The sequence below is a fragment of the Nomascus leucogenys genome, chromosome 21 (assembly GCF_006542625.1).
Source record: "Nomascus leucogenys isolate Asia chromosome 21, Asia_NLE_v1, whole genome shotgun sequence".
Lineage (NCBI taxonomy): Eukaryota > Metazoa > Chordata > Mammalia > Primates > Hylobatidae > Nomascus > Nomascus leucogenys.
In genome coordinates this window covers 30276893-30288206 of record NC_044401.1, presented here as the reverse complement: position 1 = coordinate 30288206, position 11314 = coordinate 30276893, and positions in this window count along the sequence as shown.

The following is an 11314-nucleotide window of genomic DNA, read 5'->3' as shown; positions in this document are numbered from 1 at the left end:
TGTCTATTTTTGTTTTTGTTAAATTTATTTTTGAGGTGTTCATCATGAATTTTTTTGCCTAAACATATGTTCAGAAGAGTTTTTCCTAGGTATTCTTCTATCTTTTTATAGTTTTAGGTTTTGTATTTAAGTCATTAATTCATTTTGAATTAATTTTGTGTATGGTGAGAGTTAAGAATCCAGCTTCATTCTTCTTCATATGGCAAACCATTTTTTCCAGTACTATTTATTGAATAAGATGTCTTTTCCCCAGTGTATGTTCTTGTTGGCTTTATCAAAGATTAGTTGGCTTTAGGTACGTGGCTTTATTTCTGGGTTTTCCATTCTGTTCCACACATCTATTTGTCTGTTTTTATACCAGAACTACACTATTTCGGTTACTATAGCCTTGAGGTAATTTGAAATCATGTAATGTAATGCCTCTAGCTTTGTTCTTTTTGCTTAGGTATGCTTTGCTATTTAGGGTCCTTTTTAGTTCCATATGAATTTTAGGATTCTTTTTTCTAATTCTAATGATGTTGATATTTTTATAGAAATTACATTGATTCTGTAGATTGCTTTGGGAAGTATGGTCATTTTAATGATATTGATTCTTTCGATTCATGAACATGGGATGTTTTTACATTTGCTTGTGTCATCTATGATTTCTTTCATCGATGTTTGTTGTTTTCCTTGTAGAGATCGTTCATCTTCTCGGTTAAATATATTCCTAAGTATTTTATTTTTGTAGTGATTGCAAATGGGATTGGCTTCTTGATTTAGTTCTCAGTTTGATTGTTACTAGTGTGAAGTTCTATTGATTTTTGTACATTGATTTTGTATCCTGAAACTTTACTGAACTGATTTATCAAATCTAGGAGTCTTCTGGAGGACACTTTGGTGTTTTCCATATGTAAGATTATATCATCAGCAAACAGATAATTTGACTTCCTCTTTTTCAACTTGGTACCCTTTTTTTTTCTTGCCTGATTGCTCTGGCAATCAGGTTCTTTCAGTAACTATGCTGAATAGGAGTAGTGAACATGAGCATCCCTGTCTTGCTCTAGTTCTTAAGCGAAATGCTTTCAAATTTTCCCCATTCAATATGATGTTGGCTGAGGGTTTGTCTTATATGGATGTTATTATTTTGAACATCCATATAATTATTCTTGAATTATTCTTGCCTGATTGCTCTGGCAATCATAGTACTTCTGGTGCTGTGTTGAATAGGGGTGGTGAATATGAGCATTCCTGTCTTGCTCTAGTTCTTAAGGGAAATACTTTCAATTTTTCCCCATTCAATATGATGTTTGCTGAGGGTTTGTCTTATATGAATGTTTTTATTTTGAAGTATGTTTCTTCTATACCTAGTTTGTTGAGGGTTTATATCATAAGAGGATTCTGAATCTTATCAAATGCTTCTTTTGCATCTATTGAGATGATCATATGATTTTTGTTTTCTGTTTATGTGGCAAATCACATTTATTGATATGCATATGTTAAACCATCCTTGCATCTCTGGAATAAAATCCACTTGGTCCACTTGGTCATGATGAATTATCTTTTTGATATGTTGTTGGACTTGGTTTGTTAGTATTAGGTTTGCTAGGATTTTTGCATCTATGTTCATAAGGGATATTGGTCTGTAGTCTTTTCTGTTGTGTTCTTGCCTGGCTTTGGTATCAGGGTAATACTCGCTTCACAGAATGAGTTAGGGAGGAATACCTCCTCCTTGATTATCTGGAAGAGTTTTAGGAGGATGGGTACCATTTCTTCTTTGAATGTTTGATAGAACTTGGCTGTGAATCCATCTACTCCTGTGCTTTTTTGAGGGGGGAGATTTTTAATTACTGATTCAATTTCACTACCTTTATTAGTCTGTTCAGGATTTCTGTTTCTTTATCATTCAATCTTGGGAGGTTGTATGTTCCCAGGAATTTATCCATTTCCTCAGGTTTCAAGTTTGTTCATGTATGGTTTTTCATATGTCTCTGATGATTGTTTTTTATTTCTGTGGTATCAGTTGTAATGTCTCCTTTTTTCATTTCTGAATATGTGTATTTTGGATCTTCTCTTTCCCTGGTTCATCTTGCTAGTGGTCTATCAACCTTATTTATCTTTTCAAAGAAACAACTTTTCATTTCATGGATCCTTTGTATTGTTCTCTCGTTCTCAGTTTCACTTGGTTCTGCTCTAATCTTTGTTGTTTCTTTTCTTCTGCTAGCTTTTGGCTTAGTTTTTTTCTTGTTCTTCTAGTTATTTGAGGTGAAATTTTTGGTTGTTAACTTGTGATGTTTTTATTATTTTGATGTAGGCATTTAATGCTATAAAATTCCTTCTTAGCACTGCTTTTGCTGTATCCAAAAAGTTCTGGTAGTTATATCTTGATTTTCATTCATTTAAAAATATTTTAAATTTTTCATATTAATTTAGCCATTGACCCAAAGATGGTTCAAGTGTATGTTGTTTAATTTCCATATATTTGTATCATTTTGAGAGTCCCTGTAGACATTGATTTCTATTTTTATTCCACTATGGTCCAAAAAGACACTTGGCATGATTTTAAATTTTTAAATTTTTTGAGACTTGTTTTCTGGCCTAACATATGGTCTATCTTGGAGAATGTTTCATGTGCAGATGAAAAGAATGTATATTCTACAATTGTATATTCTACAAATATATGTTAGGTCCATTTGTTCTAAAGTCCAATTTAGGTCCAGTGTTCCTTTGTTGATTTTCTGTCTTGATGATTTGTCTTAGGCTGTCAGTGGGGCATTGAAGTCGTCCACTATTATTGTATTGCTGTTTATCTCTTCTTTAGGTCTAGTAATTGTTTTATGAATCTGGGTGCTCCAGTGCTGGTGCATATGTATTTAGGATGATTATATCTTCTTGGTGAATTGATGCTTTTATTATTATATAATGACTTTCTTTGTCTTTTTTTAAACTATTGTTTATTTGAGGTCTGCTTTATCTACATAAGTATAGCCACTACTGCTCACTTTTGCTTTCCATTTTCATGAAATATTTTTTTCCACCTCTTTACATTCCATCTGTAAGTGTTTTTAAAAGTAAGGCAAGTTTCTTGTAAGCAGTATATAGTTGGTTCCTGTTTCTCTATCCATTTCCACAATCTATATCTTTTAGATGGAGCATCTAACCTATTTATATACAAGGTTAACATTGATATGTGAAGTTTTTTTTTTCCTGTCATAATCTTAACTGTTATCTAGTTGCTTTGTAGATTCTTTGTTTCTTTTTTTTTTCTTTTTGTCTTTGTGGTTTGGTGTTCAAGTGTGTTGCCATTTAGTTCCTTCCTCTTTCTCCTTTGTGTAATTGTTTTATGGGACACTATGAGCACTATGCACTTGTGTCAGCAGATGTTGTAATGGGCTGTGCATGTTGACCTGCCAGCCAGTAGGTGGCACTTGTCAGTGAAAGCCAGCTGCAGTGGTAGCAGTCGAGTTTATGCTTGATCTTTGATAACCAGGAGATATACTTGGGTGTCACAGGTGATGTTTTATAGGTCCTGTGTGATTTATGCTTTAAAGAGGTTCTGTTTTGATGTGTTTCCAGGACTTGTTTCAAGATTTAGAGCTCCTTTTAGTACTGGTGGGTTGGTAATGGCAAATTCTCTCACCATTTGTTTGTCTGAAAAAGACTGTATCTTTCCTTCATATATGATGCTTCGTTTTTTTGGATATAAAATTCTTGGCTGATAATTGTTTTGTTTGAAGAGGCTGAAGATATGGCCCCAATCCCTTCTAGCTTGTAGGGTTTCTGGCTGATAAATCTGTATTAATCTGATAGGTTTTCCTTTATAGGTTACCTGGTGCTTCTGTCTCACAGCTCTTAGAAGCCTTTCCTCCACCTTAACGTTGGATAACCTGATGACCATGTGCCTAGGTGAAGATCTTTTTGCAATGAATTTCCCAGGTGTTCTTTGTGCTTCTTGTATTAGGATGTCTAGGTCTCTGGCAAGGCCAGGAAAGTTTTCCTCCAATATTCTCCTGAATATGTTTTCCAAGCTTTTAGAATTCTTTTCTTCCTCATGAACACTGGTTATTCTTAGGTTTGGTCTTTTAACATAATCCTAGACTTCTCAGAGGCTTTGTTCATATTTTCTTATTCTTTTTTCTTTGTCTTTGTTGCATTGGGTTAATTCGAAGACCTCGTCTTTAAGCTCTGAATTTCTTTCTTCTGCTTACTCATTTCTATAGACAAAGACCTCGTGACTAAAACACCAAAAGCAATGGCAACAGAAGCCAAAATTGACAAATTGGATCTAATTAAACTAAAAAGCTTCTGCACAGCAAAAGAAACTATCATCAGAGTGAACAGGCAACCTACAGAATGGAGAAAAATTTTCAATCTATCCATCTGACAAAGGGCTAATATCCAGAATCTACAAGGAACTTAAACAAGTTTACAAGAAAAAACCAAACAACCCCATCAAAAAGTGGGCAAAGGATATGAACAGACACTTCTCAAAAGAAGACATTTATGCAGCCTACAAACATATGAAAAAAAGCTCATCACTGGTCATTAGAGAAATGCAAATCAAACCACAATGAGATACCATCTCACACCAGTTAGAATGGTGATCAGTAAACAGTCAGGAAACAACAGATGCTGGAGACGATGTGGAGAAATACGAATGCTTTTACACTGTTGGTAGGAGTGTAAATTAGTTCAACCATTGTGGAAGACAGTGTGGCAATTCCTCAAGGATCTAGAACCAGAAATACCATTTGACCCAACAATCTCATTACTAGGTATATACCCAAAGGATTATAAATCATTCTACTATCAAGACACATACACATGTATGTTTATTGTGGCACTATTCACAATAGCAAAGACTTGGAACCAACCCAAATGGCCATCAATGACAGACTGGATAAAGAAAATGTGGCACATATATACCATGGAATACAATGCAGCCATGAAAAAGGATGAGTTCATGTCCTTTACAGGGACATGGATGAAGCTGGAAACCATCATTCTCAGCAAACCTACACAGGAACAGAAAACCAGACACTGCATATTCTCACTCATGAGTGGGATTTGAACAATGAGAACACATGGACACAGGGAGGGGAACTTCACATACCGGGACGTGTCGGGGGTGTGGGGCTAGGGAGAGACAGCATTAGAAGAAATACCTAATGTAGATGACGGGTTGATGGGTGCAGCAAACCACCATGGCACATGTATACTTATGTAACAAACCTGCATGTTCTGCACATGTATCCTAGAAAATAAAGTATAATAAAAAATATATATAAAAAATTTTTAAAACTGACTCAAGGTGAAATAGAAAATTTGATTACATCTATAACAAGTAAAGAGATTGAATTTGTAATTAAAATACTTCCCATAAAGAAAAGCAGAATCTCAAATGGCTTAACTGGTGATTTTTCCAAGCATTTAAGAATTAATACCACTGTGTACAAACTTCTCCACAACCTACAAAAGGTAACGCATCCTAACTAATTCTATGAGGACAGTGTTCTTAATTAAAAAGACCTTACAAGCAAAACACACACACACATGCACACACACACACACACACACACATACACAAACCTACATACCAACATCTCTTATAAATATAGATACAAAAGTCCTCAACAAAATACTAGAAACACAGAACCCACAACATATGGAAACATATCATTACTGAGTTGGATTTATCACAAAAATGTAAGGTTAGTTTTACACTCAAACATTCATTATTACCATACACCTTAATAATATAATGAAGGACAAAAGCCACAAAACCAACACCCATTAGTGAAAAACATTCAGAAAACTAGGAATAAAGTTGAACTTCCTCAATTTGATAAGAAAAAGGATCTATGAAAAGCTTATGGCTAACATCATACTTAATGGTGAAAACTTACAGGGTTTTCCCTAAGATCAGGGAAAAAAAGAGATATTCTCCTTACCATATCTTTTCAGTGTCATACTAGAGGTGCTATGCAGGGCAATTAGACAAGAAAATGAAATAAAAAGTAGGCGAATTGAAAAGAAAATGGTAAATTTATAATTACAGAGTTATATAAACTTATATAAATTTCTAGGATTCCACTTAAAATTTATTAAAATTATTGAAGAAGTTCAGCAAGGTTACAGGTTATAAGATCAGTCTATAAAATTCAGCTTAATTTCTACACACTGGCAATAAATAATCCAAAAAAAAAACGAAAAACAATTTCATTTCCAGTAGTATGAAAAATAATAAAATACTTGGAAATAAACTTAATTAAAGAACTGTAAAATTTATAGGCTGAAAACCACAAAATAGTGTTGAAAGAAACTAAAGAAGACCTAAATAATTGGAAAGCAATTCCATGTTCAAGGATTGGAAGACAAAAATGGTTAAAATGGCAATACTCTCTAAATTGATCTACAAATTTATCACTATCCCTATCAAAACCCCAGTTGTAAAGAAATTTACAAGCTAATTCTAAAATTCACTTGAAAATTTTACTATTCTCAGTCTCCAAATTCAAGAGACTGAGAATAGTAAAAATAATCTTGAAAAAGAAGAACAAATTTGGAAAACTCACACTTTTCAATTTCAAAATGGACCACAAAGCTACAGTAATCAGGGAAGGGTACTACTGGCACAAGGATAAATATATAGCTCAATGGAATAATATTGAGGGCCCAACAATAAACCCTTACATTTATGATGAATGGATTTTCAACAGGTGTAAAACAACTCAGAGAGAGAATCATCTTTTCAGCAAATGATGCTGTGAGAACTGAATACTCACATTAAAGCTGGATTTCTTCTTCACATTATATACACAAACTAATCAAAATGGGTCAAATACATAAGTGTAAAAGCTAAAACTCTAAATCTCTTAGAAGAACATATAGGAGTAAATTTCATGATCATGGCTTAGGCAAAGCTTTGTTAGATATGACACAACAGCACACCACCATAAAAATAGATAAATTGAACTTCATCAAATTTGAAAACTTCACAAAACACTATCTAAGAAGGTTAAAAGGTAACCCATGGAAAATATGACCAGAACAATAATGAGTAAGAAGATTTAATCAGTAATAGGAAGTCTCCTATCAAAGAAAAGCCTCAGGCCTGATGGCTTCATTGCCGAATTCCACCACACATTTAAAGAATTAATACCAATCCTTCTTAACTTCCAAAAAATTGACAAAGAGGGAATTCTTTCAAACTTTATTTATGAGGCCAACATTACCCTGTCTTACCACAGCCAAACAAGGGTATCATAAAAAAAGAAAATCACAGGCCAATATCTTTGATGAACATAGATGAAAAAATTCTCAACAAAATACTAGCAAAATACTAGGAAATGGAATTCGACAACACATTAAAAGGACCATTCACCATGATCAAGTGGAATTTATACCTAGGACACAAATATGGTTTAACACATTATGGTTATCACATTAAGAGAATGAAGGACAAAAACCTTATGGGCATCTCATTAGATGCAGAAAAGTCATTTGACAAAATTCAACATCTTTTCATGATAAAAACTCTCAACAAATTAGTTATAGAAGGAACGTACCTCAACACAATAAAGATCATATATGATAAAACTACAGGTAACATTACACTCAATGGGGAAAAATTGAAATCCTTTCCTCTGAGATCTGAAACAAGTACAAGAATGACCATTTTTGCCACTTCTATTCAACACAGCATTGAAAGTTCTTACCAGAGCAATTAGGCAAGAGAAAGAAATAAGGCATCTAAACAGAAAAAGAAGAAGTGAAATTTTCACTCTTTGCTGATTATATGATCTTAGTCAGCAAAAATTGCATAATGATGGGAATGTGTTCTAAGAAATGCATCCTTAGGCAATTTTGTCAGTGTGTGAACATCATGGTGTATACTTACACAAACCTATAGGGTATAGTATACTAAATACCTAGGCTATATGTTATAGCTTACTTCTCTTAAACTACAAACCTGTACAGAATGTTACTATACGAAATACTATTGGCAATGGTAACACAATGAGAAGCATTTGTGTATCTATACACAGAAAAGATATAATAAGAATACAGTATTACAATCTTATGGAACCCCCATCATATATGTGATCCATTGTTAACCAAAATGTCCTCATGCACTGCATGACTGTGCATAGAAAACCCTAAAGATTCAACCAAAAAAACTGTCAGAACTCTAATAAGGGAGCAAAGTTGCAGGATACTCAACTGACATACCCAAATCAGTAGGATTTCTATACACTAACAACATACTTTCCAAAAAAGAAATCAAGAAAACAATCCAATTTACAAAAGCCATATAAAATAAAATACTTAGAAATAAATTTAACCAAAAAGGTGAGAGACCTGTGCACTGAAAACTATAAAATGATAAGAGCCATTTAAGAAAACACAAATAAATGAAAAGATATCTCATGTTCATGAATTGGAAGAATTCATATGGTAAAAATGTGAATTGTGAAATGTCTATACTACTGAAAGCAATCCGCAAATTCAGTGCAACTCCTATCAAAATTCCAATGTCACTTTTCTTAGAAACAGAAAAACAATCTTAAAATTTGTAAGAACCACAAAAAAATCTGAATAGTAAAGACAACTATGAACCAAAAGAACAAAGCTGGAGGCATTACACTATCTAATTTCAAACTACACTACAAAAATATAGTAATTATAACAGCATGGTACTGGCATAAAAATAGACACATTGACCAGTGGAACAGAAGAATAAAGAACCCGGAAATGAACCCAAGGATGTACCAGCAATTAATTTTCGACAACAGTGCCCAGAATAAACCATGGGAAAATGACACTCTTTTTAATAAATAGTGCTGGGATAACTGATTATTTAAATGCAAAGGAATAAATCTGGTATTGTGTATCTTACACCACACACAAAAATCAACTCAAAAGATATTAAAGACTTAAACATAAGACCTGAGACTGTAAAACTACTAGAAGAAAACATAACAGAAAAACCTCACAATACTGGTCAGGACAGTGATTTTTTAGATTTGACCCCAAAAGCACAGGAAACAAAAGCAAAAAATAGATAAAAGGGATCACATCAAAATAAAAAGCTTCTGCATAACAAAGGAAACAACAGAATGAAGAGACAACCTATAGATTGGGAGAAAATATTGGCAAAATACATCTGGTAAGGGTCTAATACCTAAAATATATAAGCAACTCAAACAACTCTGTAGAAGGAAAATAAATAATCTGATTAAAAAATGGACAAGGATCCTGAATAGACATTTCTCAAAGGCAGACATACAAATAGCCAATGTATATGTAAAATCATGCTCAATATCACCAATCATTAGGGAAATGTATATTAAAATCACAATGAGATATCACCTCCCACCTATTCAGAATGATTATCAAAAAGACTAAAGATAACAAGTGTTGGTGAGGATGTGAGGAAAAGAGAACCCTTATACACTGTTGGTGGGAATGTAAATTGGTACAGTTGTTAAGGAAAACTGTATGGAGATGCTATGTCACAGAATATTTACCCACAAGATTTGAAATCAGTATGCTGAAGTTATATTTGTTCTCTCATGTTTATTGTAGCACTATACACAACAGCCAAGATATAGAATCAAACTAAGTATTTATCAGTAGATGAATGGGTAAAGAAAATGTGGTATATATACACAATGGAACACTATTTAGCCTCACAAAAGAAAGAAATTGTGTAATTTACAATAATATGGTCGGAATTAGAGAAGATTACACTAAATAAGATAACATAGACACAAAAGAACAAATACTACATGTTCTCACTTATATGTGGAATCTAAAACAATTGAACTCATAGAAGTAGTGAGTATAATGGTGGTTACCAGAGGCTGAGGGCTGGGGTAATACAAAGCCTCAGTTAGACAGAAAAAAAAAAGTCGGCCGGGCGCGGTGGCTCACGCCTGTAATCCCAGCACTTTGGGAGGCCAAGGCGGGCAGATCACGAGGTGAGGAGATGGAGACCATCCTGGCTAACATGGTGAAATCCCATCTCTACTAAAAATACAAAAAATTAGCCGAGCGCAGTGGCAGGCACCTGTAGTCCCAGCTACTTGGGAGGCTGAGGCAGGAGAATGGCGGGAACCCAGGAGGCGGAGCTTGCAGTGAGCCGAGATGGGCCACTGCAGTCCGGCCTGGGCGACAGAGAGAGATTCCATTTCAAAAAAAAAAAAAAAAAGTTTTGGGTTTTCTTTCTTTTCTTGTTTTTTTTTGGGGGGGTTCTATTGCACAAGCATGGTGAATATAGTTAATAATAGTGTATTATACATTTCAAAATCACTAAGAGAATAAATTTCAAATGTTTTCACCACAAAAAACAGTAAGTGTTTAAGGTGTTGGATATGTTAATTAGCTTGATTTAATTATTCTACATTGTATTCATAAATCATAACATCACTTCATACCCCATAAATATACACTACTATAATTTGTCAATTTATAATTTAAAAAAATTTTAAAGACAACCCATAGAATTGAAGAAAAATGTCTGCAAACTATATATCAAATAAAGGACTTGTATTTGGAATATATTCTCTTACTATTAAATAATACAACTAAAAATGGGCAAAGTATTTGAATAGGTATTTCTCAAAAGCTATATAAATGGCCAATAAGCACATGAAAATATGCTCAGCATCATTATTCATTAGGGAAATACAAATCAAAACACCAGTGAGGTACCATGTACACCCAGTAGGAAATCTATAATTAAAAAGACACATTTGACAAGGATATGGAGAAATTGAAACCCTCACATTGAATGTTAAACGGTACAGATGCTTTGGAAAACAATCTGGCAGTCCCTGAACAGGTTAAATATAGAGTTACCATATGATCACCAATTCTACTCCTAAGGATAGAGATAAATTAAATAAAAATATATGACTATGCAAAAACTTGTGCACAAGTGTGCATGGCATCATTATTCATAACAGTCAAAAACTGGAAATAACTCAAATGCCATCCACCTAATAGTGGATAAATAAAAATATGTTATTCCTACAAAAATATGGGATATGCATACAATTCTGCAATAAAATAGAACAAAGTTCTGACACATGCTTCAACATAGATGAACCTTGAAAATATGCTAAGTGAAAGTAGCAAGCTTTCAAAAGACTATATATTATATGGTTCCAGTTATATAAAATGTCCAAAATAGGCAAGTCTATAGAGATAGGAGGTAGATTAGTGGTTGCCTAGGACAAGGGAAGAGGGGACAGAACATGAAGAGTGACTGCTAATGGGTATGGAGTTTCTTGTGGGGATGACAAATATTATCTAAGAATTGATTGTGATG